The sequence below is a fragment of the Micromys minutus genome (genome assembly GCF_963924665.1).
Source record: "Micromys minutus genome assembly, chromosome: X".
Classification (NCBI taxonomy): Eukaryota; Metazoa; Chordata; class Mammalia; order Rodentia; family Muridae; genus Micromys; species Micromys minutus.
In genome coordinates, this window is record NC_137970.1 from 53874919 (window position 1) to 53901311 (window position 26393).

Consider the following 26393-nt stretch of genomic DNA (forward strand, 5'->3'; position numbering starts at 1 on the left):
TGTTTCTAGTATACAGGGGAAAAAAGATGAATCTTGTTCGCTTATCCAGTCTGTTAGCTTTTGTGTTTTTATAGGTAAGTTGAGTCCATTATTATTGCAAGATGTTAAAGACAAACCATTACTAGTTCCTGTTACATTTGTTTCTTAGGTGGCATTTCTTCTTTTGGTTTTTCTGTGAGATGATTAGTGTCTTGCTTTTCTTTGGTATCAATACCCTCCTTTTATTGGAGTTTTCCTTCTAGAATCCTCTGTAGATCTAGATTAGTAGCTATATATTACTTGAATTTGGTTTTGTCCTGGATTATTTTGTTATCTCCATCTATGTTGATTAAGGGCATGGCTAGATATAGTAGCATGTGCTGATATTTGTGTTCCCTTAGAGTCTGCATGACCTCTGTTCAGGCTCTTCTGATCTTTAGTGTCTCTGTTGAGAAGTCTGTCTGGTATAATTCTGATAGGTGTACCTTTACATGTTACTTGGCCCTTATTTTTCTGAAACTTTTAATGTTCTTTCTTTGTTCTGTGCATTTAGTGTTTTGATTATTATGTGACAAGAGGATTTTCTTTTCTGGTTCAATTTATTTAGTGTTATTTAAGCTTCTTGTACATTTATTTCCATCTCTTTCTTTAGGTTGGGAGAGTTTTCTTCTATGGTTTTGTTGAAGATATTTTTAGGTCCTTTGAGCTGGGAATCTTTGCCCTGCTGTATTCCTACTATTTTTTAGATTATTTTTTTCATTGTGTTCTGAATTTTCTGGATGTTTTGTGTTAGGATTTTTTTTTCTGTTTTGGATTTTTTTGACAGTTGAGTCAATATCTTCTAAGGTATCTTCTACATCTGAGCTTCTCTTTTCAATCTCTTATATTCTGTTGAAGATGCTAACATCTGTAATTCATGACCTCTTTCCTATGTTTTCCATTTCAGTGGTTGATTCCATTTGTGTTTTCTTTATGCTTTCTACTTTAAATTTTAGGTCTTAGACTGCTATATTCAATTCCTTCACCTCTTTGTGTTTTCCTCTATTTCTTTAAAGGATTCATCTGTTGTTTCTTTAAGGGCTTCTATCTGTTTACCTATGTTTTTCTGTGTTTATTTCAGTGAATTATATCCTCCTTAAAGAATTCTATTATCTCCATGAGATAAGATTTTAGTTCAGCATGCTGATTATCAGATATGCTGGTATATCCAGAGAGTGCTGTGGTTGGAGAACTGGGATCTGGTTATGCTAAAGTATTTTGGCTTCTCTTGCTTATGGTCTTGCACTTGCCTTTTGACACCTGGTCGTCTCTGGTGTTTGCTGGTCTGGGTGTCTCTGCAAGCACCTGACAAAAACTGGTATAGATTCTCACAGTCAACCACTGGACTAAGCCAGGGACCTCAATGGAAGAGTTAAGAGAAGGACTGAAGGAGCTGAAGGGGATTGCAGCTCCACACAAAGAATAACAGTATCAACTAACTGGACCTCTCACAGCTCTCAGGGATTAAGCCACCAACCAAAGAGTATACATGGGCTGGTCCTTGGCTTCTGTTACATATGTAGTAGAGGACTGCCTTATCTGGCATCAGTGGGAGGGGAGGAACTTGGTCCTGTGGAAGCCATGTCCCAGAAAAGGGGGATGCTAAAGGTGGAAGGTGGGAGCTAGCGGTTGGGGGAAGCAACCTATTAGAGGCAAAGAAAAAGGGCAATGGGAAAAGGGTTTTTGTGGAGGGGAGACTGGGAAGGGGAACAATATTTAAATGTAAATAAATAAAGTAATTAATAAAAAAGCACAAAATAGTAGACATGATGAAAAGAAATTTACTTTCTCCTTCTTGACTTTTAGGAATATAAAATGGAATAACAATTTAGTTTTATTACTACTTAAAACTTAAAATGAGAAATTAGCTTTCTACCCAGTTTCACGTATCAGTACCTATGAAAACAAAGTGAGAAGTTGGGTTCAGACAGAATCCTGGTACATGGATGTTCTTGGCAGTTTTAAGCATCATAGCCTTAAACTGAAATGAGTTCATCTATTCTCTCATATTTAAGTTGTTTAGCAGTAATTTCCACCAGGAAACACTACTTGCACTAAAAAGAATCAAACCACTGCACTTATACATGTAACAATTCAAATACATCAGCAGGAAGTAATAGAGTATACAACAAGTTGATTTCAAACTATGACCTAATGTGGACTCCACTTACACCATTTTAAAGACAATAGTAGATCAGTAATAAAAAATAGATGAATAACTATAGTTGGTGTGTACTATATGACAGAATAAATAAAAAATAAAAGAGGAGAAATATATGAGTAAGATTGAGGGTTGTGGGAAGCAGGCAGATGTGATTGTAAACAAGCATCAATGGCAAAATTGAGATGATGAAACTGTTTTGTGGTTTATTTTTATTACTATTAACTAAATTTGTAGTCAGAAAATTTCTCAGATGTATGTATGTAGTCCACAGCAAACATTCTCACTCCAACCCTGTCAGCACCTTTTTGTCTACAAATCTTTTTTTTCCACACTGCTGCCTATTCATTTTGTACTGTGACTCCCTGAAATTACCAAGTGTTACCTGTGTCACTAAAGGTGTGAAGCTGTCTGTTGGAGCCTGGTGGATTAAGTAGTGCATAAAAAAACTGAAGTCAATTGTTCCCCTTTGTCTCAGAATCTACGAGTAGCCAATAGGTTAGTGAATAAAGAGTACAGTTCATTAAGTCCCTGCCCCCCCCTTCTGACTGCTTTCTTCTCATGAAAAGTGGGACTGAGGCATCCTCTCTTGGGCCCTTGACCTTGTTGATCTTTTTGAGTTCTGTGAACTATATCTTGGATGTACTGTACTTTTTTTATTTGAGTAATATCTACCTATTAGTGAGTATATACCATGCATGTCCTTTTGGGTCTGAGTTACCTCACTCAGGATGATATTTTCTAGTTCTATCCATTTCCCTGATAAACTCAGGATGCATTCATTCTTAATAGGACAGCATTATCTGTTTCCATTCTAAACAAACAACATTTTCTGTATAAATTCTTCTGTCATGGGACATCTAGGTTGTTTGCATCTTCTGACTATCACATACAAAGCTACTATAGACAGAACACATGCCCCTGTGGGATGGAGGGGCATCTTTTGGGTATATTCCTAAGAGTGAAATTGCTGGATCCTTAGTCAGATCTATTTTCAATTTGTTCAGGAAACTCCAGATTAATTTTTAGAGTGGTTGTACCAGTTTGTAATCCCACCAGCAATGGAAGAGTCTTCTTCTTTCTCAATATCCTTGACAACATGTGTTGTACCTGAGGTTTTGAGCTTAGCCATTCTGATTGGTGTAAAGTAGAATCTCAGGATCATTTTGATTTGCATTTCTGTGATAAAGAGTTTGAACATTTCTTTAGGTGCTTCTCAGCCATTTCTGATTCCTGTGTTGTGAATTCTTGGTTTAGTTCTACACCCCGTTTTTGATTTGGTTGTTTGTTTGTTTTTTCCTTTGGTGGTTAGTATGTTGAGTTCTTTGTATACTTTGGACATTAGTCCCCTATCAAATGTGAGGTTAGTTAAGTTTTTTTCCCCAATCTGTATGTTGCTGTTTGTCCTATTGACTATGTGCTTTGCCTTACAGAACCTTTCCACTTTTATGAGGTCCAATTTATCATTTCTTGATCTTAGAGCATGAGCCAGTAGAGTTCTTTTTTAACATTTTTAATTTTTTTTTTCATTTTTTTTTTTAGATACTCTCTGTATTTACATTTGAACTGCTATCCCCTTTATCCACCCTGTTCCCATCCTCCCTCCCTCTCCACATGTCTTCACAAAGGTGCACCTGCTTATAATCACCCTCTCCACCCCATTGCTATGGCATTCCCCTACACTGGGAAAACAGCCCTCCTTGGACCATAGGCCTCTTCCCTCACATCGATGCCAGTGGTTGGTGTTTTACATCATTGGAGTTGTGGAGGGTTTGGTTGGTTGATAATATTGTCCTTCTCACGAGGATGCAATCCCTTTCAGTTCCTTAAGTCCTTTCTTTAGCACCTTCATTGGGGTCCCCGTGCTCAATCCAATGGTTAACTGCAATCATGCACAGCTGAATGTGTAGTACTCAGGCAGAGCCCCTGAGGAGACATTTCTGTCTGGTTCCTGCCAGTAAGTCCTTTTTGGTAGCAGCCACAGTGCTTGGGTTTGGTGGCTGCATATGGGGTAGATCCCTGAGTGAGACAGGCTCTGAATGATCTTTTCTTCAATCTCTGTTCCTCTATTTGACCTTGTATTTCCTCCCATGAGTGTTTCGTTTTCCTTCTAAGAGCGACTGAGGCATTACCATTTTGGCCTTTATTCTTTTTGAACTTCATAAGGTCTGTGAATTGTTTCTTGTGTATTCAGAAATTTCTAGGGCTAGTATTCACTTATGAGTGAGTGTACACCATGTGTGTTCTTTTGTGACTGGGTTACCTCAGTCAGGACAATAGTCTTAATTCCTTCCATTTGCCTAGGAATTTCATAAAGTCATTGTTTCTAATAGCTGAGTAGTACTCCAGTGTGTAAATGTATCACAGATTATGTATCCATTTCTTTGTTGAAGGGCATCTGGGTTCTTTTCAGCTTCTAGATATTACAAAAAAAAGCTGCTATGAACATGGTGGAGCATGTGTCCTTATTATATGTTGAAGCATCTTTGTTGTATATGCTCAGGAGTGGAATAGCTGGTTCTTCATGTAGAGAGAGCTATGCCCAATTTTCTGAGGAACCGCCAGTCTGATTTTTAGAGTGGTTGTACCAGCCTACAACCTAACCAATGGTGGAGGAATATTCCTCTTTCTCCACATCCTTGCCAGCATCTTCTGTCATTAGAGTTTTTTGATCATAGCCATTATGACTGGTATGAGGTAGAATCTCAGAGTTGTTTTGATTTGCATTTCCCTAATGACTAGGGATGTTGAGCATTTCTTTAGGTGCTTCTGGACCATTTGATATTCCTCAATTGAGAATTCTTTGTTTAGCTCTGTACCACATTTTAATAGGATTATTTGATTCTCTAGAGTCTAACTTATTGAATTCTTTGTATATATTGGATACTAGCCCTCTATATATAATATAGGATTGTTAAAGATCTTTTTCCAATGTGTTGGCTGCTGTTTTGTCTTCTTGACAGTGTCCTTAGCCTTACAGAAATTTTGAAATTTCATGAGGTCCCATTTGTTGATTCTTCATCTTAGAGCATAGGCCATTGTTGTTTATTTTGGGAAAATTTCTCCTGTGCCTATGTGTTTTAAGCTTTTCCCCATCTTCTCTTCTAATAGGTTCAGTGTACCTGGTGTTATGTGGAGGCCTTTGAACCACTTGACTGTACAAGGAGAAAGAATTCATTTGCATTCTTCTGCATGGTGACTGCAAATTACATTTGCTGAAGAGGCTGTCCTTTTCCTATTGAATATTTTGAGCTTTTTTTGTCAAACATCAAGTGACCGTAGGTGTGGGGGTTGATTTCTGGGTCTTCAATTCTATTCCACTGATCTACCTGTATATCTCTGTACCAATACCATGCAGTTTTAAATCATCATTGCTTTGTAATTTAGCTTGCGGTCAGGGATGGTGATTCCCTGGAATTTCTTTTATTGTTAAGAATAGATTTCCTTATCTTAGGTTTTTTGTTATTCCAGATGAATTTGCAAATTGCTCTTTCCAACTCTATGAATAATTGTGTTGGAATTTTGATGGGGATTGTATTGAATCTGTAGATTGTTTTTGGCTAGATGGCCATTTTTACAATTTTGATCATTCCAATCAATGAACATGGAAGAACTTTCTACCTTTGAGATCTTCTTCAATTTCCTTCTTCAGAAATTTGAATGTCTTGTCATAAAGACATTTTACTTCCTTAGTTAGGGTTACTCCAAGGTATTTTATATTATTTGTGATGATTGTGAAGGGTGTCCTTTCCTTATTTTCTTTTTCAGCAATGTTTATCCTTTGAGGAGAGGAAGGCTATCTATTTGTTTGAGTTAATTTTATAACCAGCCACATTGCTGAAATAGTTTATCAGCTGCATAAATTCTCTGGTGGAATTTTGGGTTCACGTAAGTATACTATCATATCATCAGCAAATAGTGATATTTTGACTGCTTCCTTTCTGAACTGTATCCCTTTGACTTTCTTTTGTTGTCTAATTGCTCTGGCCAGGACTACCAATACTATTTTGAAGAGGTAGGGGGAAAGTGCTCAGCCTTGTTTAGTCCCTGATTTTAATGAGACTGTTTCAAGATTTTCACCATCTAGTTTGATGCTTCCTACTGATTTGCTGTATATTGCTTTTAAGATGTTTAAGTGTGGGCCTTGAGTTCCTGATCTTTCCAAGACTTTTTAAGATGAAGAAGTGCTTGTTTATGTTAATAAAATTCTATATATTGAACCTTCTCTCCATCTCTGGGATGAAGCCTACTTGATCATGGTGAATGATGGTTTTGACGTTTTCTTGGATCAATTTGCAAGAATTTTATTGAGTATTTTTGCATCCAAGTTCATGAGGGAAATTGGTCTGAAGTTCTGTTTCTTTGTAGGGTCTTTGTATGGTTAAGGAATCGGCATATTTGTGGCTTCAAAGAATGAATTGGGTAGTGTTTCCTCTATTTCTATTTTGAGGACTGGTTTTAAGAGTCTTAGGTCTTCTATGAATGTATGATAGAATTCTGCACTAAATCCATCTGTTCCTGCGCTTTCTTTTGTTCTTTTTTTTCTTTTTCTTTTCTTTCTTTTGTTTTTATGACTGGTTCAATTTGGGGGGGGGGGGAATTATAGGGCTCTTTTGCTGGGTTATCTGATTCTGATTTAACATTGGTACCTGGTATCTCTCTAGAAATTCTTCCATTTCCAATATATTTCTAGTTTTGTTGAGTATAGGATTTTGTAGTAGGAGCTGATTATTTCTTGAATTTCTTCAGTTTCTATTGTTATGTGTACCATTTCATTTCTGATTTTGTTAATTTGGATACTCTCTGTGGCCTTTACTTATTCTGGCAAAGGTTTTAATGATTTTGTTGATTTATCTTGAAGAACCAGCTCCTGGTTTTGTTGATTCTTTGTATAGTTCTTTTTGTTTCTACTTGGTTAATTTTTGCTCTTTCATTATTTCCTACCATTTACTTCTCTTGTGTGTATCTGTTTTTGTTGTTGTTGTTGTTGTTCTAGAGCTATTAGCTGTGCTCTCACCTGCTAGTATATGTTCTCTCCAGTTCGTTTTTGGAGACACTCAGAGTTATGAATTTTCCTCTTAGTACTCCTTTCATTGCTTCCCATAAGTTTAGGTATTTTGTGCCTTCATTTTTGTCAAATTCTAAAAAAGTCTTAATTTCTTTCTTTATTTCTTCCTTGACCATGCTATCATTGAATAGAGCACTGTTCAACTTCCATGTGTACGTGGGCTTTTTATTGTTTTTGTTGTTATTAAAGACCAGCTTTAGTCCATGGTTATCTGATCAGATGCATTGGAGTAATTCTATTTTCTTATATCTTTTTAGGCCTGTTTTGTGACTGACTCTATAGTCAATTTTGGAGAAGGTACCATGAGATGCTGAGAAATAGGTGTATTCTATTGTTTTAGGCTGAAATTTTCTGTAGTTGTCTCTTAATTCCAATTGGTTCATAATCTCAGCTAGTTGCACTGTGTCTCTGTTCAGTTTCTGCTTCCAGGATCTATCATCAATTGAAGAAAGTGGGGTGTTGAAGTCTTCCACTATTATTCTGTGTAGTGCAATATATGCTTTGAGCTTAGTAGGGTTTATTTTATGAATGTGGGTGCCATTGTATTTGGAGCAAAGTTATTCAGGATTAAGAGATCATCTTGATAGATTTTTTTTTCTGTGATGAGTAAAAAGTGTCCTTCCTTATCTTTTGTGAAAATTTTTGGTTGAAAGTTTATTTCATTCGGCGTTAGAATGACTAATCCATCTTTTTATCCTGAAACAGTTTTCTGGAAGTTTTTTTTTTTTTTTTTCCTAGCCTTTTACTCTGAGGTAGTGCTTGTCTTTTCTCTGAGATGTTACCTGTATGCAGCAAAAAGCTGGATCCTGTTTAGTTATCATTATGATAGTCTATATCTTTTTATTGGGGAATTGAGTCAATATTGAGAAATATTAAGGAATAGTGATTGTTGTTTCCTGTTATTTTTGTTGTTAGAGGTAGACTTATGTTTGTGTGCTTTTCTTCTTTGGGTTTGTTGCATTTTTTCCTTCCTTTGGGTGTATTTTCCCTCCTTGTGTTGGATTTGTCTGTCTAATATCCTTTGTAGGGCTGGATTTGTGGACCGATATTGTGTAAATTTGATTTTGTCCTAGAATATCTTGGTCTCTCCACCTATGGTAATTGAGAGTTTTGTTGGATATAGTAACCTGGGCTAGCATTTTTGTTTTCTTAGTGTCTGTATGAGGTTTGTCCAGGATCTTGTAGCTTTCTTAGTCTCTGTTGAGAAATCTGATGTAATTCTGGTTTGTCTTCCTTTATATGTTACCTGTCCCTTTTCCCTTACTGCTTTTAGTATTCTTTCTTTGTTTTTTGCATTTGGTGTTTTGACTATTATGTGTCCGGAGGAGTTTCTTTTTTGGTCCAATCTATTTGGAGTTCTGTGGGTTTCTTTTATGTTCATGATCATCTCATTCTTAAGGGGAGGAAAGTTTTCTTCTACAATTTTGTTGAAGATATTTACTGTGCCTTTTATTTGGGAGTTTTCGCTCTCTTCTGCACCTATTCTCCTTAGTTTTGGTCTTCTCATTGTGTCCTGAATATCCTGGATGTTCTGGGTTATGATCTTTTTGGTTTTTGCATTTTCTCTGGCTGATGTTTCAAAGTTTCCTATGTTTTTTTCTGCCCCTGAGATCCTCTCTTCCATATCTTGTAGTCTGTTGGTAATGCTTACATCTATGACTCCTGATTTCTTTGCTAGGTTTTCTATCTCCAGGGTTGGCTGTTTTTGTGATTTCTTTATTGTTTCTATTTCCATTTTCCATGCTTTCACCTGTTTGATTGTGCTTTCCTATAGTTCTTTGAGTGATTTTTGTGTTTTATCCTTAAGGGCATTTATTTGTATTCTCCTGGTTTTCCTGTAAATTTTTAAGGAAGTTATTCATGTGTTTCTCAATAATCTCCATCCTCATCATCATGAATTATGATTTTAAGTCTAAATCTTTTTTTTTACTGTAGTGTTGTAAAATCCACTGTTTGCTGTGGTGGGAGAACTAGGTTCTGATGTTGCCAGGTTGTCTTGGTTTCAATTCCTTAGGTTCTTGTGCTTTCCTGTTGTTATCTTTTTATCTGTGATATTAGGTGATCTTGTTGTCTCTGACTGGAGCTTGTCTTTCCTGTAGGTCTGAGGGCCTGTGGGCTCAGAAAGGAGATTGCTCCTGAGTATTTGGCTCTTTGCCCCCAGGCTGGGAGTTGATGGCAATGACTATATGATGTCTTAGTGGACTCTGATGAGAGAGCACTTGTGAGGCTGTTCTGGGAGCTCAGACTTCTGCAGGCAGTTCCTGATTCCAGATGGTGGTCACCTCGCTCTGTCTCTGGGCCAGAAAGGACCTGATTCCAGGGTGCACCATGCTATCTGAGCTCCGAGAGTTCCCGGAGTTCCCACCCCGCATAGCCGGTGGGGATGTGTGGTAGACTTACTGTGTGCTCAGGTGAAAGAGTGTTTGTGAGGCTGTTCTGGGATCTCAGCCATCTGTGGGCAGGTTTTGAATCCTAATGGCGGTAACCTGGCCTCTCTCTCGGGGCCAGAAAGTGCATAGTAACAATTTTAAAAAATAGAATTGGGAGGCCCCCTTGTTGTCAGATGAGGTGATTATGGGTTGAAGCAGGTGTTCATTCCCTTGGGACCCTGTGTATTAAACCCTCCTATAAAAATTAGTAACAGAAGTAGTCATTTATTTCATTCAGAAACTTATTTTAAAAATCAATCAAGGGAACCACTTGGTGGCAGTAAAATATAATCTTGAAGACTGAGTATATTCTCCATATTGTTTTGTTTTGTTAGAAAAATATGGCTGGATTCACTAGAACAAGAAACAAAAAGATGTCTTACTCTGTCATGATGATGTCTCAGACCCTGATATCTAACCATGGAAATGTGTTTGCTTTAAGTTTTTTCTGAATTTGGACTATGTTCACTGTCAGTGTTTTCTTCAGTAATTATTTAAAATAAATATGGAGTAAACTATGCTCTGTTTTCTGTCAGGAAATTTTGAGTAACCCTGTGCCACAACTGAACTTGATCTAATCTGACTTCAATAAACATACTTTTTACCACTTCCCTCCTAGTTCTTTTCAAAAATCCTCTTCAGTCCTATATATTTGTGTCCAAGAAAAGTAAAATTCTTTGTCTTCCTAAACAAACTCCTTGGTATTTTGACTTTCTTAAAAAACCTCCATGGAGGAATTCTCTCTCTCTCTCTCTCTCTCTCTCTCTCTCTCTCTCTCTCTCTCTCTCTCTCTCTCTCTCTCTCTCTCTCTCTCTCTCTCCTCCTCCTCCATGGAGTAATTGAGCTGAACTGATGATTTCTCCATAAAGTTTTCTCCATGAAAATAAGTTTTCTTACACTATTAGTATGTGCTATGCAACTAGTTAAGGAGAAAGACAATAAATGGTCCTCATCTGTAAAGCCTACAAATCACCACAATGGCAAGCCTAAGAAGTCATCACCAATAGTGAAATATCTTGGTAGTAAACAACAACCATTTAGTTAGACTTGAGACCTTCTCATTGAGAAAGGATTTATATCCGACACTGTTAGCTTAGCCAACTAAGAGTGGCTGTAAAGGATATAGTGCCTACAGAAGAACTGGTTATTTCCTTTCTTTCTTTCTTTCTTTCTTTCTTTCTTTCTTCCTTCCTTCCTTCCTTCTTTTTTTCTTGTTTACACAGATATTTTACATTATTTTATTGGATATTTTTTGTCTTTACATTTCAATGTTATCCCCCTTCCCCCCTTAACCACCCACCTCCCCCCTTTTCTCTGGCTAGAGCTTGTCCCTTCTATGGGACTGTGGGCCTGTGGGCTTGGGAGTAAGAACACTCCTGTATGATCAGCTCTCTGAAAGCAGTTTGTGGGTGTTGATAGTAGTGGGAAAGCTCTAACTCTGGGCACAGATAGAAATTGGAAGGGTACAGTTCCAGGCAGGCTAGTGATTCAGGTGCACTGTGAGTTCCTGGCGTGTTTCTGTGGTCAGTCAGTAGAGAGAAATTGGTGTCTCACCTGTGGGCTCAGGAATGAGAGTACTCCTGGGTGTTCAGCTCTATGTGTGCAGGTTGTAGGTCCCGATGGTAGTGGGACAGCCTTAGTTCTGGTGCATATGGGGACTGGAAGGCTTTTGCACAGATTTATATTAGACATTCAAAGAAGAGTTAAGGACAATACACCTCAAATTATTGTAAAAAATAGAAACAGAAGGAATAGTACCCAATTCATTCTATGAGACCACAGTTACTCTGCTATCCAAACCACATAAATAAATACACCATGAAGAAGAATTATAGGCCAATTTTCCTTAAAAACATAGATGCAAAAGTAATAAATAAAATACTTGCAAACTGAATCCAAAAACACATAAAAAGATGATCTAATGAAGATACAGGAAGGAGTCAACACACACACACACACACACACACACACACACACACATGAACACCACAAACATACACACACACACACACACACACACACACACACACACACACACACACACACACACACACAAGCTTTCAGTTTAGTTTTTAATGGAACTTCTGAGTATGTAGAACAATGTTCCTCTATTTTTTTGTGATTTCTTCCCCCCTGGGCTCTTTTACTTCTGCTGGTATGCTTATACATCCACTGTTGTGATAGTTTTATTTTATTTTATTATATTTTATTTTAAAATGTTTTGTTTTCTCTTAGAAGCAAGTTATTAAAGCAGCCAAGATGGCCAACTTCAAGGATCAGGTGTCGGATGAGGAGAAGGTACGCATAGCTGCTAAATTCATCACTCATGCACTACCAGGGGAGTTTAATGAAGTATTCAATGATGTCCGGCTACTGCTTAATGATGAGGGAAGGGGCAGCACATGCATTTGCCCAGTATAACATGGATCAGTTCACACCTGTGAAGATAGAAGGCTACGATGATTGGTCTTAATTACAGAGCACAGTGACCTTGGCAACAGCAGATTTTTAGATCCAAGAAACAAAATTTCCTTTAAGTTTGATCATTTACGGAAAGAAGCAAGTGACCCACAGCCAGAGGATGTGGATGGAGGCTTGAAGTCTTGGAGGGAATTGTGTGACCGTGCTCTAAGAGCCTATGTGAAAGATCATTATTCCAACGGCTTCTGTTCTGTTTACACTAAAACTATAGATGGACAGCAAACCATTATTGCATGTATTGAAAGCCACCAGTTCCAACGCAAAAACTTCTGGAATGGTCATTGGAGATCAGAGTGGAAGTTCATCATCACACTGCCTACAGCCCAGGTGGTTGGAGTGCTCAAGATTCAGGTTCATTACTATGAAGATGGCAATGTTCAGTTGGTTAGTCATAAAGATGTGCAGGACTCAGTAACTGTTTCTAATAAGGTCCAAACTGCCAAGGAGTTTATTAAAATCATAGAGAGTGCAGAAAATGAGTATCAGACAGCAATTAGTGAAAAATATCAAACTATGTTAGACACCACGTTCAAGGCCTTGTGCCAGCAGCTTCCAGTTATCCGCACCAAAATCGACTGGAACACGATACTCAGTTACAAGATTGGCAAAGAAATGCAGAATTCTTAAAGGCCGTCTGTAGGAGTCTCCAGTACATGGAAAGAAAAGGATTCAACTAGTGTGGTCATATGATAAATAAGTGATTTATAAACAAACAAGAGTGATATTTTGCTAGTTAACAAAGCAAACAGATCTTCTAGCCTCATGGAATATTGTTGAACCTACAGCACTGTCTCGATTCTTTTGTGTGTCTCTGCTTTGTAATTTTCTGTTATCGCTATATCTACTTGTAATTTTTTTTAATTCTGCTACATTTAATGTCAAAGAAATATATCCTGAAGTCATTTTCCTGTTTAGAAAATTTCCTAGCCATGAAGGCCTATCTATTGCTGGTTTTATGGAGTTATCTATTGAGTACTTTTTATCCCTGTGCTTTAAGCACTTCCAGTCCTCCAGTGGCTTTTAGTGATCCACCAATTGCTGAAGAGGCTCCGCTACCCATACACTAAGTGGACAACACACTCCTCCTCAGTCTGACTGCTTTGATCCTTTATAGCATCTCACAACTATAGTTTTCAGACATTTAGATTAGGGCTTTGGGGTCCATGTAGGAAGGCAAAGGAAGTTTCCTGTAAATTCCATGGCAACACCTTCTCTGGATACTTGTTTTTAAATCCAAAGACTTGAACCACATCCCCTGCACATGAATGTTTGCTTATTTTCATTTTCTCATTGTCTCCTCCCATCTAGTTCTGTTGTAACCATGGATGTAAGAAGAACAGCTTAGAAAAAGCATTGGGAAACTAGGGTTGTCAATCATGGGGGTCTGTTTTCTTCAATGGAAGAAAGTGAATGATGCCTAATCACTAGAATGCTGGAGTGGTGTGGTCAGACAACCTTGTGATCCTCTGCTCTTCTGTTAAGAGAGCCTCCACATTAATTTCTACCACCCACCCCAATATTATGAGCATTATTTAGACCCTAATACTGCCCTTTGTCTCTCAGTGAATAGAACTCATGCCTATAATGTATCCTTCCTCTCTATGCCCTAGCCTAAGTTCTGTTTGTCAGTCAGTAGAGGTCGTTTTTATTGTAAAGGTCACAGGTGCTTTACTACTTTGCAAGGGAATTTAGATGTAGCCAGCATGAAGCTTTGTTATAATTGTCACATGGACACTTTTCCCCCAAAGTTCTATGTTTAAGTGTGTGGAAAAATTAAAACACAGGATCAGAGTCTAGAAGTCTTGATTCAGTCTGACCAAGTCTGGCTATACCAAGTTTTCATTCTTATCTATCCTGGGTTCACTTTTCTTGCCAGTGGCAATACCTGCTAGAATGCCTCAACAGATGTTGGCATTTTTAGAAGAGTTTTGCCCATTAGTAAGTATTTCTCTTTCATATTTGAGAGCTGCAGGCATACTGTGGATATAGTAGAATATAAAACTTGAAAACACAGAAGTGAAGAAATAATAGGTATCTGTGCTTTAAGCTCTCTGGTAGGATTGTTCTTTAAGCAGACAAATAAACAGCTGTGTCCCGCAGACCTGGAATGAACCAAAGTGAACAGGAGGGCTCCCAGACAGTCTCTATCTGTCATAACCTGGTATTTCAGAGAATGCTAGTGCTTTCTTCTAAACATGTAAAATTCATTCCAAGTTACTCTTTCTCCATCATCCTACCTGCCTAGAACTCATATGTAACTGTGATATAGCTATCTTCCCAGGTATGTTGGCAGGTATGTGTGTGTGATCTCAGAACACACAGGTAATGTGACATGACCTTTGACAACTGGTAATGGTGGGTTCATTTACATTATTTACACTTTTCTGTCCAGGCCTTAGGGGAAGGTCAGTTTTTTTTTTTAAAAAAACCAAGTAGTGTCTTCCTATCTGTCCCCAAATACAAGTTAAAACAGAAGGGTGTTCTGCTTAGGCTTTGTTTTCTTTATTTTGTTCAGTAATACAGTCAAGCAAGAGTTTGTTTGCAAATTAAAGCTGTGTAAGCATTTTTGTTTATTTCAAATAAAATATATTTGTATTATTTGTCATTCATACTATCCATCCATGCCACACTGTCTTCTGTACCAGGTAGTCCAATAGAAGAAATACACCTGTTTTGTTCTAAAAAAAAAAAAAAAAAAAAGAAGAAGAAGCAAGTTATTTCTTAATGAAATACAGAAAAGGAGTGAATCTGGGAGGAATAGAGTGAGGGCAAACTGCAATAAGGATATATTATATGAGAAAAGAATCTATTTTCAATTAAAGGAGAAAATAAAATTAAAACCTGGCTCTTATACTTGTTTGGTACCTACATGCATGTACTTTTTCTTCCTTCTTTCAGTATCTGTTAATCCCTATTTTGGACATTCCTATTGTGATGGTGCTTACAGATTTGTGTTTGGGAGAAATTGAGCTCAGTCTGATTCTTAGCTCCAAGCATCCGATTCTTCATGGGTTGGTTGCTAGCAGAACCTCCCAAGGAACAGCCATACCGTGTTCCTGACAGCAAGCACCTCTTGGCACTGACAACAGTGCTAGGTTTGGTGTCTGCAGACAGGATAGATCCCCACGTGGGGCAATACCTAGATGGCTCTCCTTCATTCAGTCTTTGTTCCATTTTTGTCCCTGTTCTTCCTTTGGAAGGAACATTTCAGGGTTGCTGGAGCAGCGGGGTGGGAGAGGGTTGGTGGATGAGGGAGCACCCTCATAGAGACAAAGGGGAAGAAGGAGAGGGCAGATGTGGGTTGGGGTAACCTGGCAGTAGGATAGCATTTGAGATGTAAATAAATGGAATGACTAATGACAAAAAAGTAATAAAAACAAGAGGGAATAGAGAAAGTAAAAAAGGAATAAATTATAAATTAGGGGGTCAAGAGATAGGAGGTTGGGAGGATCCTCCTGAGCATGCCAGAGACCTGGGAGACAAGAAACTCTCAGGACTCAAAAGAAGGGACCATAGATGAAGTGCCCTATAGTGGGGAGAGCAAACTTATAGATTCCCATCTCCAGCAGAAAGACATGGCATCAAGTAAGGGATGGGGTTGCTATCTTACTGTCAAAACTCTGACCTCTAATTGTTCCGGTCTGAAAGAACTGAAAGGATGAAAATGGAAAAGAGCCTGAGGAAAAGAAGTTACAGGGACAGGCCCCAAAGGGAATTCAGATCTAAGGTCTGACACCATTACTGAGACTATGGACCACTTACCAAAATGGAACTATCATGACTGCCCTCTGAAAGACCCAACAAGCAGCTTTAAGAGGCAGATGTAGATACTTACATTCAACTGATGGACAGAAGCTGCTGACCCCTGTGATTGAATTAGGGAAAAGTTGGAAGGGTGACCCTGTAGATCTCTCAGACACTGGATCACTAACCAGGCAACATACACCAGCTGATATGAGGCCTACAACACATATACAGCAGAGAACTCTCAGGTCTGAGCTCAGTCAGAGAAGATGCACCTAACCCTCAGGAAACTGGAGATCCCAGGGAGCTTAGAGGTCTGGTGGTATGGGCACGGTGGGAACATCCTCCTGGAGAGAGGGGTGCTGGAGCAGGGAGGAGGTATGGGGTATGGAACAGGAGGAGGGTGGACCAAGAAGGGAATAAAATCTGGAGTGGAAAAAAGAAAAATAAATAAGGTGGAAGGTTATGAAGAAATGTTTGAAAATTAATAAAGAAAATATTGTTCTTGGCCCAGAGCCACAGGCAGATCAGGCACACTACCATCAAGAATCACGGACTGCCCACAGAGAACTGAGCAGCCAGGGGAGACACAGGAGTGCTCTACCCACTGAGCCTATGGGTGAGCCCATGTTCTCTCTCTACTGATTGTCTGAGGAGGACCTCCCGGAACTCTCAGGGCACGGGGATTACAATGCAGTCTCGGATCAGACAGGCAGATGAGGCACACTGTCATCATGACTCACTGAGTGCATGAAGAGAACTGAACACCAAGAAAAGACAAATAAAGAAAGAAAGAAAGAAAGAAAGAAAGAAAGAAAGAAAGAAAGAAAGGGAAGAAGGAAGGAAGGAAGGAAGGAAGGAAGGAAGGAAAGAAGGAAGGAAGGAAGGAAGGAAGGAGGAAAACCAACATGATCTCTTCAGATGCTGAGAAAGCATTTGACAAAATCCAACACCCCTTCATGTTAAAAGTCTTGAAAAGATCAGGAATTGAAGGCCCATACTTAAACGTAGTAAAATCAATACAGAACAAACCAGTAGCCAATATCAAAACTATATGGTGAGAAAATTGAAGCACTCCCACTAAAATTAGATTATAGATAAGGCTGGAAACTCTCTCCCTACCTATTTGATATAGCACTGGAAATACTATCCAGAGCAATCAGACAGCAAATAGAGTTTAAAGGGATACAAATTGGAAAGGAAGAAGTCAAAATATCTCCATTTGCAGATGATATGATCGTATACTTAAGTGACCCCAAAAATTTCACCAGAGAACTTCTACAGCTGATAAACAATTTCAGCCAAGTAGCTCGATATAAAATTAACTCGAACAAATCAGTAGTCTTCCTCTATTCAAAGGATAAATAGGCTGAGAAAGAAAATAGGCAAAAGACACCCTCCACAATAGTCACAAATTACATTTAAAAAAAAAAAAAAAAAAAAAAAAAAACTTGGTGTGACCCTAACCAAATGACTGAAAGATCTGTATGACAAGAACTTTAAGTCTCATAAAAATCTCTTAAAAGGAAAATTGAAGAAGACCTCAGAAGGTAAAATGATCTCCCACACTCATGGATTTTAAGGATCAACATAGTAAAAATGGCCTTCTTGCCTAAAGCAATCTACAGGTTCAATGCAGTCACCATCAAAATTCTAACTCAATTCTTCACAGGGTTAGTAAGAACAATTTACAAATACATTTGAAATAATAAAAAACCCAAAATATCAGAAAATCAATCTCAACAATAAAAAAAAAAAACTTCTGGGGGAATCACCATTCCTGACCACAAACTGTATTACAGACCAATTGTGATAAAACTGCATGGAATTGGTACACAGACAGGCAGGTAGATCAATGGAATGGAAGTGAAGACCTAGAAATGAACACACATACCTATGGTCACTTGATCTTTGACAAAGGAATTAAAAATATCCAGTGTAATAAGAACAGCCTCTTCAACAAATGTTGTTGGGTCAACTGGGAGTCAGCATGCAGAAGAATATAAATTGATCCTTTCTTATCTCCTTGTAAAAAGCTCAAGTCCAAGCGGATCAACACCTCCACTTAAAACCAGGTACACTTTAACTAAGAACAGAAAGTGGGGGAAATCGTAGAACACATAGGCACAGGGAAAATTTTCCTTAACAGTACAACAATAGCTTGTGCAATACAATTAAGAATTGACAAATGAGACTTCATGAAATTGCAAAACTCCTGTAAGGTAAAGGCCACTGTCAAAAGGACAAAACAGCAACCAACAGATTTGGAAAAGATCTTTATCAATCCTACATCTGATAGTGGGCCTGTATTCAATATATACAAAGAACTCAAGAATTGAGACTCTAGAAAATCAAATAATCCTATTAAAAATGGGGTACAGAGATAAACAATGAATTCTCACCTGAGGAATATTAAATGGCCCAGAAGCACCTAAAAAATGTTCAACATCCCTAGTCATCAGGGAAATGTAAATCAAAACAACTCTGAGGTCCCAACTCATACCAGTCAGAATGGCTAAGATAAAAATCTCAGATGACAGCAGATACTCTCATGGATGTGGAGGAAGATGAACACTCCTCCACTGTTGGTTGGGTTGTAAACTGGTACAACTACTGGGGAAATCAGACTGGAGGTTCCTCAGAAAATTGGACATACTACCTGAGGACCCAGCTATACCACTCCTGGTCATATATCCAAAAGAATCTCCAACAGCTAACAAGGACACATGTTTTACCATGTTCATAGCAGCCTTATTTTTAATAGCCAGAAGCTGGAAATAACCCAGATGTCTTTCAGCAGAAGAATGGATACAGAAATTGTGGTACATATACACAATGGTGTACTACTCAGCTATTAAAAACAACAACTTCATGAAATTCCTAGGCAAATGGATGGAACTTTAAGCTATCATCCTGAGTGAGGTAACCCAGTCACAAAAGAACACTCATGGTATGAACTCATTGATAAGTGGATACTAGCCCAATAAGCTTGTAATCCCCAAGAATAAAAGGACAGAACTTCTGAAGCTCAAAGAGAAGGAAGGCAATAAGGTGGATGCAACATTCCTTGTTAGAAGGGAGAACAAAACTCATGGGAGAAAAAGAAGGACAAATAGAGGAGCAGGGATTGAAGAACAGATAATGAAATGACTGCCTCACCTAGGATTCCATCTCATATACAGCCACTAAACCCATGCTTTATTGCTGATGCCATTTGTGCTGTCTGGCAGGAATCTGATATGGATGCCCCTGAGAAGTTCTCCCAGAGCCATACTGATACAGAGGAGGATGTTTGCAGCTAACCATTGGACTACATACAGGTACCCTAATAAAGGAGCTAGAGAAAGAACTGAAGGAGCTGAAACCATGTGCAACTGCATGGGAAGAAAAAAATTATTAACTAACCAAACCCACCACAGCTCCCAGGGACTGAACACCAACAAATGAGTTCGCATGGAGAGACCCATGGCTCCAGGTACATATGCAGCCCCAAGATATCATTCTCTGGCATCAATGAGATGAGAGGACTTAGAGCTAGCAAAGGCTCATTTTCCCAGTGTAGGGGAATGCCAAGGCTCTGAGGTAGAAGAGGAAGGTTGGGATAGGGAGCACCTTCATGGAGGCAGTGGGAGGGGGAGTGGGATTGGTAGAAAGGGGATAACATCTGAATTGTAAATACAGAGAATATCCAATAAAAAAAGGAAAAAAGAAAATATCATATAAATTATACATAAAAAATACCAGTCATGGAACCTTATTCAAGTAAAATTGAGCAAAATAATTTTACATTTTTAAAGGTTTTAATTTTTTTTTATCTTCTCAGTGAGGCACAGAGCCTAAAATTAGGAGGCTGTGCGCGTTCCACTGACTTCATTTCAGTTTGTAATCTCACGACAACAGGAAAGTGGAAGCACACTGGGGAAAAGTTAAACTCCCAACACCCTTAAAACAGAAACCTGAAAGTGACCAGAGACTGGGCATCCATCAATTCACTCAGAAGCATCTGTGTCCAGTATGGCTCCCTCCCATGCTGAGCAGTGTGCTGACAGCACCAAATGAGCTGCTGGCAGAAGCTCCATGTTCCTTAGAGCTCCAGTAGAAGCAATGCTGGTTCTCCCAAGGAGGGATCTGTCTGTGATGGGAATTACCTCGTAGCTGCAGATTTCTGAAAATTTGCCAAGTACCAAGCGGGAGTGTCTTGGGCCACTAGAGCAGTAGATGGTACTTCCTGAGGATTCTGTTGATTTCTAGTTTCCCATTATAACTCAGGGAAGCAAACAGCCAGGAGCCAGCTGAGGCCCAATCTACAGCATCCACACAGTCCTCGTGTTCTTTATAGTTGGCAATAAAGTTGTCCTTAAGAGGTTCCTTACTCTTCTCATCATGGTGCTCCTCTGGGTCACTGACATCATCACCATCATCGTGGACAAAGGGCTCTGAAGAGATACACACCATGTTGGACAGGATAACTCTGCTGTCACTGCTGCCAGTAAGGTCGTGTGAATGGTTGTAGTGAATGGTCTGCACCCAGTTGGAGTGCTACTTCAGGGTTTTCACGGGCTCTGTGACATTCCCTGTGTCTCAGAACCTCACCTCGCAGTCATTGCCACAGCTGGCAAGGTAATACTGCTTGTTGGGGTTGAAGTCTAGGTCAAATACCAGTTGCCCATGAACTTTCACTAGGCAGTACATATGGCAGGCCACATTCCCTTGGGTCGTGTTGTCAAGGTGACAGAGTAGTTTCAGGCTCTGAGCAGTGCTTCCAGGGTTGTCAGGGGACTCATGGCTACCAGATTCTAATTCCTTGGGCATCCTCCATACAGCAGCACATGTCTAGTCTCAACTCTCTGAAGTTTTGTTGTAACATGTGACCAAGCACATCTTTATCTGCTGGGCTGTCACTGATGTGCCAGATCTCACCTGCTTGATGGAGGAGGACATTTTTATTTATAATGTTATTTTTGTCATCAAAGTCTATGATGTGGATCTGATTATCATTTTTAACAGACTGTGTCCCAAGGAAGAAGCAAATGTTATCTGTTTCTGTGGTTTGAGGTGTTAGAGCATGTGCCAGGAATTTCAGCCAGTAGATCACCGGAGCATCATCTTCCATGATAATCTGCCTGCCTAGCTACTCTAGCCACAGAGCCTGAGTTCTGCTTCACCATGGATCGGCCAGAAGCCACTCATTCCCCACCTAAAAACTGAATATGAGCCTGAGACTGGCTCCTTGATGGCTCACTAGTAAAATAAAATAAAGCAAAACAAACAAACAAACAAAAACACATCAGTTGGTATTTCTTTCTTGTTTCCAAAAACAAACTAAAACTTAACTGTGAGAAACTGACATTTAAAATTTTTTCTAGATAGCACTTACTTTGCAATATCTAATGTATTTGTAATAATTATAAGGTTTTAAACTACATACTAAATTTATAGGATTTTAAAATTTTATGTAAAACTAATTTACCACTGTAATTCACCACTAGTACATCCACAAAACCCCAAGCAACCCATACCCTCCATTGATTAGGCATAAAACACATGTCAATGGTGTGAGGCTCAGCAGCCTAAATACTTCACTTATTTTTGGAACCACAAGTCAGGTAACTACATAATTCATGTATTCAAAGTATGTTTAAAGTCTTAACAGGGGTGTTCTCTGGGAAAGGGTCCATTCTGACCCAGAGAGAGAGCCAGGTGTCCACAATAAAGACTCAGGATCTGCCCACAGATGGCTGAGCACACAGAAGAGCCTCAGAAGCAATATCCAACCGGAGCCCACAGAGACAGAGCCTAGTTAGTCACCACCATCAGAATTCACTGTTTTCCAGAAAAGAGCCTAAAACCCAGAAGAAATCTCTCTCCTGAGCCCCACAGTCCTCAGACTCATGGGAGAGACAAGCTCCCATCAAAGACAAGAAGATCACTTAACATAACAGATAACAAAATAGCAAGAGGCAGGCACAAGAACCTAAGCAATGGAAAGAAAGACAACCTGGCAACATCAGAACCCAATTCTCCCACCACAGCAATTAGTGAATTTCCCAACACATCGGAAAAACAAGATATGGATTTAAAATTATACATCATGACAATGATGGAAGTCCTCAAGAAACACATGAACAACTCCATTAAAAAATTATAGAAGAATCAAGAGAACACATGTAAACAAGTAGAAGCTCATAAAGAGAAAAGACATACATTACTCAAAAAGCTACAAGAAAACACAACAAAAGAGGTGAGAGAATTGGAAATGGAAATAAAAACAATAAAGTTCACAAAAGGACACAACCATGTAGATAGAAAATCTAGGGAAGAAATCAGGAGTCATAGATGCAAGTATAACCAATAGAATGCAAGAGATGGAAGAAAGAATCTCAGGGGCAAAAGATAACATAGAAACATTGACACGAAAGTCAGAGAAAATATAATAAACAAAAAGATCCTAACCAAAAACATACAGGATATCTAGGATGCAGTGAGAAGACAAAACCTAGGGATAATAGGTATAGAAGATGGTGAAGACTTCCAACTAAAAGACCCAGTAAGTATCTTCAACAAAATCATAGAAGTAAACTTCCCTACTCTTAAGAACGAGATGACCAAGAACATAAAAGAAGCATACAGAACTTCAAATAGATTGGACCAGAAAAGAAATTACTCTGACACATAATAGTCAAAACACCAAATGTTCAAAACAAAGAAACAATACTACAAACAGTAAGGGAAAAAGGAAAGTAACATATAAAGGCAGGCTGATCAGACACCAGACTTCACAACAGAGACTATGAAAGCTAGAAGATGATAGGCAGATATTATACAGTCCCTAAGAGAACACAAATGTCAGCCCAGCAAATCTATATCCAGCAAAACTCTCAATTACCATAGATGGAGAAACTAAGATATTCCAGGAAAAAAACAAATTTACACAACAGCCTACAAAGGATACTAGATGAAAAACACCAACATGAAGAGGGAAATCACACCCTAGGAAATAAAAAAAATAATCATGCATAAAACCAAAAGAAGAAAGCACACAAACATAAGTCTACCTCTAACAAAAATAAATAAATAAATAAAAGGAAACAACAATCACTATTTCTTAATATCAATGGATTTAAATACCCAATTAAAAAAAAAACATAGACTATCAGACTGGATATGTAAACAGGATCCAGCATTTTGTTAGATATAGGAAACTCATCTCAGAGAAAAAGACAGACACTACCCCAGAGAGGGCTTGGAAAAAAAACTTCCAAGCAAATGATCCCAAGAAAAAAAGCTGATGTAACAATACAAATATTGAGTAAAGTAGATTTCAACCAAAAGTTATCAAAAAAAGATAAGGAATGACACCTTTTAGTCATCAAAGACAAGTCTATCAAGATGAACTCAATCCTGAACATCTATGCTCCAAAGACAAGAGCACCCACATTCATAAAAGAAACCTTACTAAGGCTCAAAGCATATATTGCACCACACAGAATAATAGTGGGAGATTTCAACACCCCACTCTCATCAACAGATAGATCATGGAAGCAGAAACTGAACAGAGACACAGGGAAACTAGCAGAGGTTATGAACCAGTTGGATTTAACATACACTTGTAGAACATTTTATCAAAAAAAAATAAAATAAAAGAATATACCTCCTCAGCACCTCATGGTACCTTATTCAAAACTGGCCATATTGTCTGTCACAAAACAGGCCTAAACAGATATAAAAAGATAGATATAACCCCATGCATTCTATCAGGTCACCATAAACAAAGGCTGGTCTTCAAAAACAACAACATCAACAAAAAGTTCACTTACACATGGAAACTACACAATGCTCTTATCAATGATATCTTTGTCAAGGAAGACATAAAGAAAAAATTAAGGACGTTTTCAGAATTTGACAAAAATGAAGGTACAACATACCCAAACTTATGGGAAGCAATGAAAGAAGTAGTGAGAAAAACTCATAGCTCAGAGAGCCTCCAAAAAGAAACTGGAAAGAGCATACATTAAGAGCTTGACAGGAAACCTGAAAGCTCTAGAACAGAAAAAATCAGATATATCCAAGAGAATTACATGGCAGGAAATAATCAAACTCAGAGCAGAAATCAACCAAGTAGAAACAAAAACCTATACAAAGAATCAACAAAGCCAGGAGCTTGTTTTGTTGTGGGCCTTGATTGAATTCAATCAATGTAAATCATCATATAAACAAATTCTGAGAAAAAAACACATTATCATCTTTTTAGATGCTGAGAAAGCATTTGACAATATTCAATATACTTCAAGTTAAAAGTCTTAGAAAGATTAGGAAATCAAGGCCCACACCTAAACATATTAAAAGTAATATACATCAAACCAGTAGCCAGCATCAAACTAAATGGTATAAATCTTGAAGCAATATCACTAAAATCAGGGACTAGACAAGGTTGCCCACTCACCCCCTACCTATTCAACATAGTATTGTAAATCCTGACCATAGAAATTAGATGACAAAAGGAAGTCAAAGGAATACAATTCAGAAAGGAAGCAGTCAAAATATTACTATTTGCCAATGATATGATAGTATACTTAAGTGATCCGAAAAATTACACCAGAGAACTCCTACAATTGATAAACAACTTCAGAAATGTGGCTGGTTAAGAAAATTAACTCAAACATATCAGTATGCTTCCTCTACTCAAAGAATAAACAGGCTGAGAAAGAAATTAGGGAAAAGGCATCCTTCATAATAGTCACAAACAATATGAAATATCTTGTGTGACACTAAACAACAAGTGAAATATCTGTATGACAAGAAATTCAAATCTCTGAAGAGAAAATTGAAGAAGATCTCGGAAGATGGAATTATCTCCCATGCTCATGGATTGGAAGGATAAAAATTGTAAAAACCAGCCATCTTACCATAAGCAATCAACAGATTCAGTACAATTCCTAACAAAATACCAACTCAATTCTTCATAGAAATAAAAAGAGCCACTTGCAAATTCATTTGGAATAATAAAAAATCCAGGATAGCAAAAGCTATTCTGAACAGTAAAAAACTTCCAGGGAAAACACCATCCCAGACCTCAAGCTATATTGCAGATAAATCCTGATTGAAAAAAAAAAAAACATGGTATTTGGTATTGGGACAGAGAAAGGCAGGTAGATCAACAGAATAGAATCAAAGACCCAGAAATGAACCCACACACCTATGGTCACTTGATCTTTGACAAAGGTGCTAAAACTTTCAATGGAAGAAAGACAGCCTCTTCAACAAATGATGTTGGTCCAACTGGCACTCAGCATGCAGAAGAATGAAAATACATCCTTTCAAATCTCTTTGAACAAAATTCAAGTGCAAGTGGATCAAAGACCTCCACATAAAAGCAGGTACAAGGAAAGTATTAGAAGAGAAAGTGGAGAAGAGTTTAGAATACATCAACACAGGAGAAAATTTCCTAAGCAGAATACCAATGGCTCATGCTCTAAGATCAAAAATCAACAATGAGACCTCATGATATCGAATAGTCTTTGTAAGGCTAAGGACACTGTCAAGAAGACAAAACGGCAGCCAACAGATTGGAAAAGGATCTTTACCAATACTATATCTGATACAGGGCTAATATCCAATATATACAAAGAACTCAAGAAATTAGACTCCAGAGAATCAAACAGGTTCATTAAAAATGGAGTACAGAGCTATACAAATAATTCTTAACTGTCGAATAATAAAGGGCCAAGAACCACCTAAAGAAATGTTCAACATCCTTAGTCATCAGAGAAATGCAAAACAAAGCAACCCTGTGATTCCACCTCACACCAGTCAGAATGACTAAGATCAAAAATTCAGATGGCTAAGATCAAATGTCAGATGACAAAAGATGCTGTGGAGGATGTGGAGAAAGAAGAACACTCATCCACTGTCAATTGGATTTCAAGATGGTACAACTACTCTGAAAATCAGCCTGGAGGTTCCTCAGAAAACTGAACATAGTACTACCTGAAGACCCAGCTATCCTATTCCTGAGCTTATACCCCAAAGATGCTCTAACATATAACAAGGACACATACTCTACGATGTTCATAGCAGCCTTATTTGTAATAGCCAGAAGCTGGAAAGAACCCAGATGTCCTTCAAAAGAGAAATGGATACAGAAACGGTGGTACATTTACACAGTGAAGTACTACTCAGCTATTAGAAACAGTGACTTTCTCAAATTTATAGGCAACTGGATGTAACTAGAAACTATCATTCTGAGTGAGGTAACCCAGTCACAAAAGAACACACATGGTATGTACTCACTGATAAGTGGATACTTGGCCCAGAAAGCTCTGAATACTTCAGAAATAATTCAAAGACCTTATGAAGCTCAAAAAGAAGGAAGGCCCGAATTTGGATGCCTCAGTTCTTTTTAGACGGGAGAACAAAAAAACTCTCAGGGGAGAAAATACAAGGACAAATAGAGAAACAGAAATTGAAGAAAAGATCATTCAGAGGCTGCCTT

The 26393-nt window shown here is 38.3% G+C and overlaps 2 pseudogenes across 2 annotated transcripts; one reads left to right on the plus strand and one right to left on the minus strand.

Moving 5' to 3' along the window:
- Positions 1-11935: 11935 nt before the first annotated feature.
- On the plus strand, positions 11936-12784 carry LOC308414959 (F-actin-capping protein subunit alpha-1-like; annotated as a pseudogene). Its single transcript has one exon. The product of its transcript is annotated as an F-actin-capping protein subunit alpha-1-like (transcript).
- Positions 12785-20107: 7323 nt separating this feature from the next.
- Positions 20108-20713, minus strand: LOC308414960 (EARP and GARP complex-interacting protein 1-like; annotated as a pseudogene). Its single transcript has one exon. The product of its transcript is annotated as an EARP and GARP complex-interacting protein 1-like (transcript).
- Positions 20714-26393: the final 5680 nt, after the last annotated feature.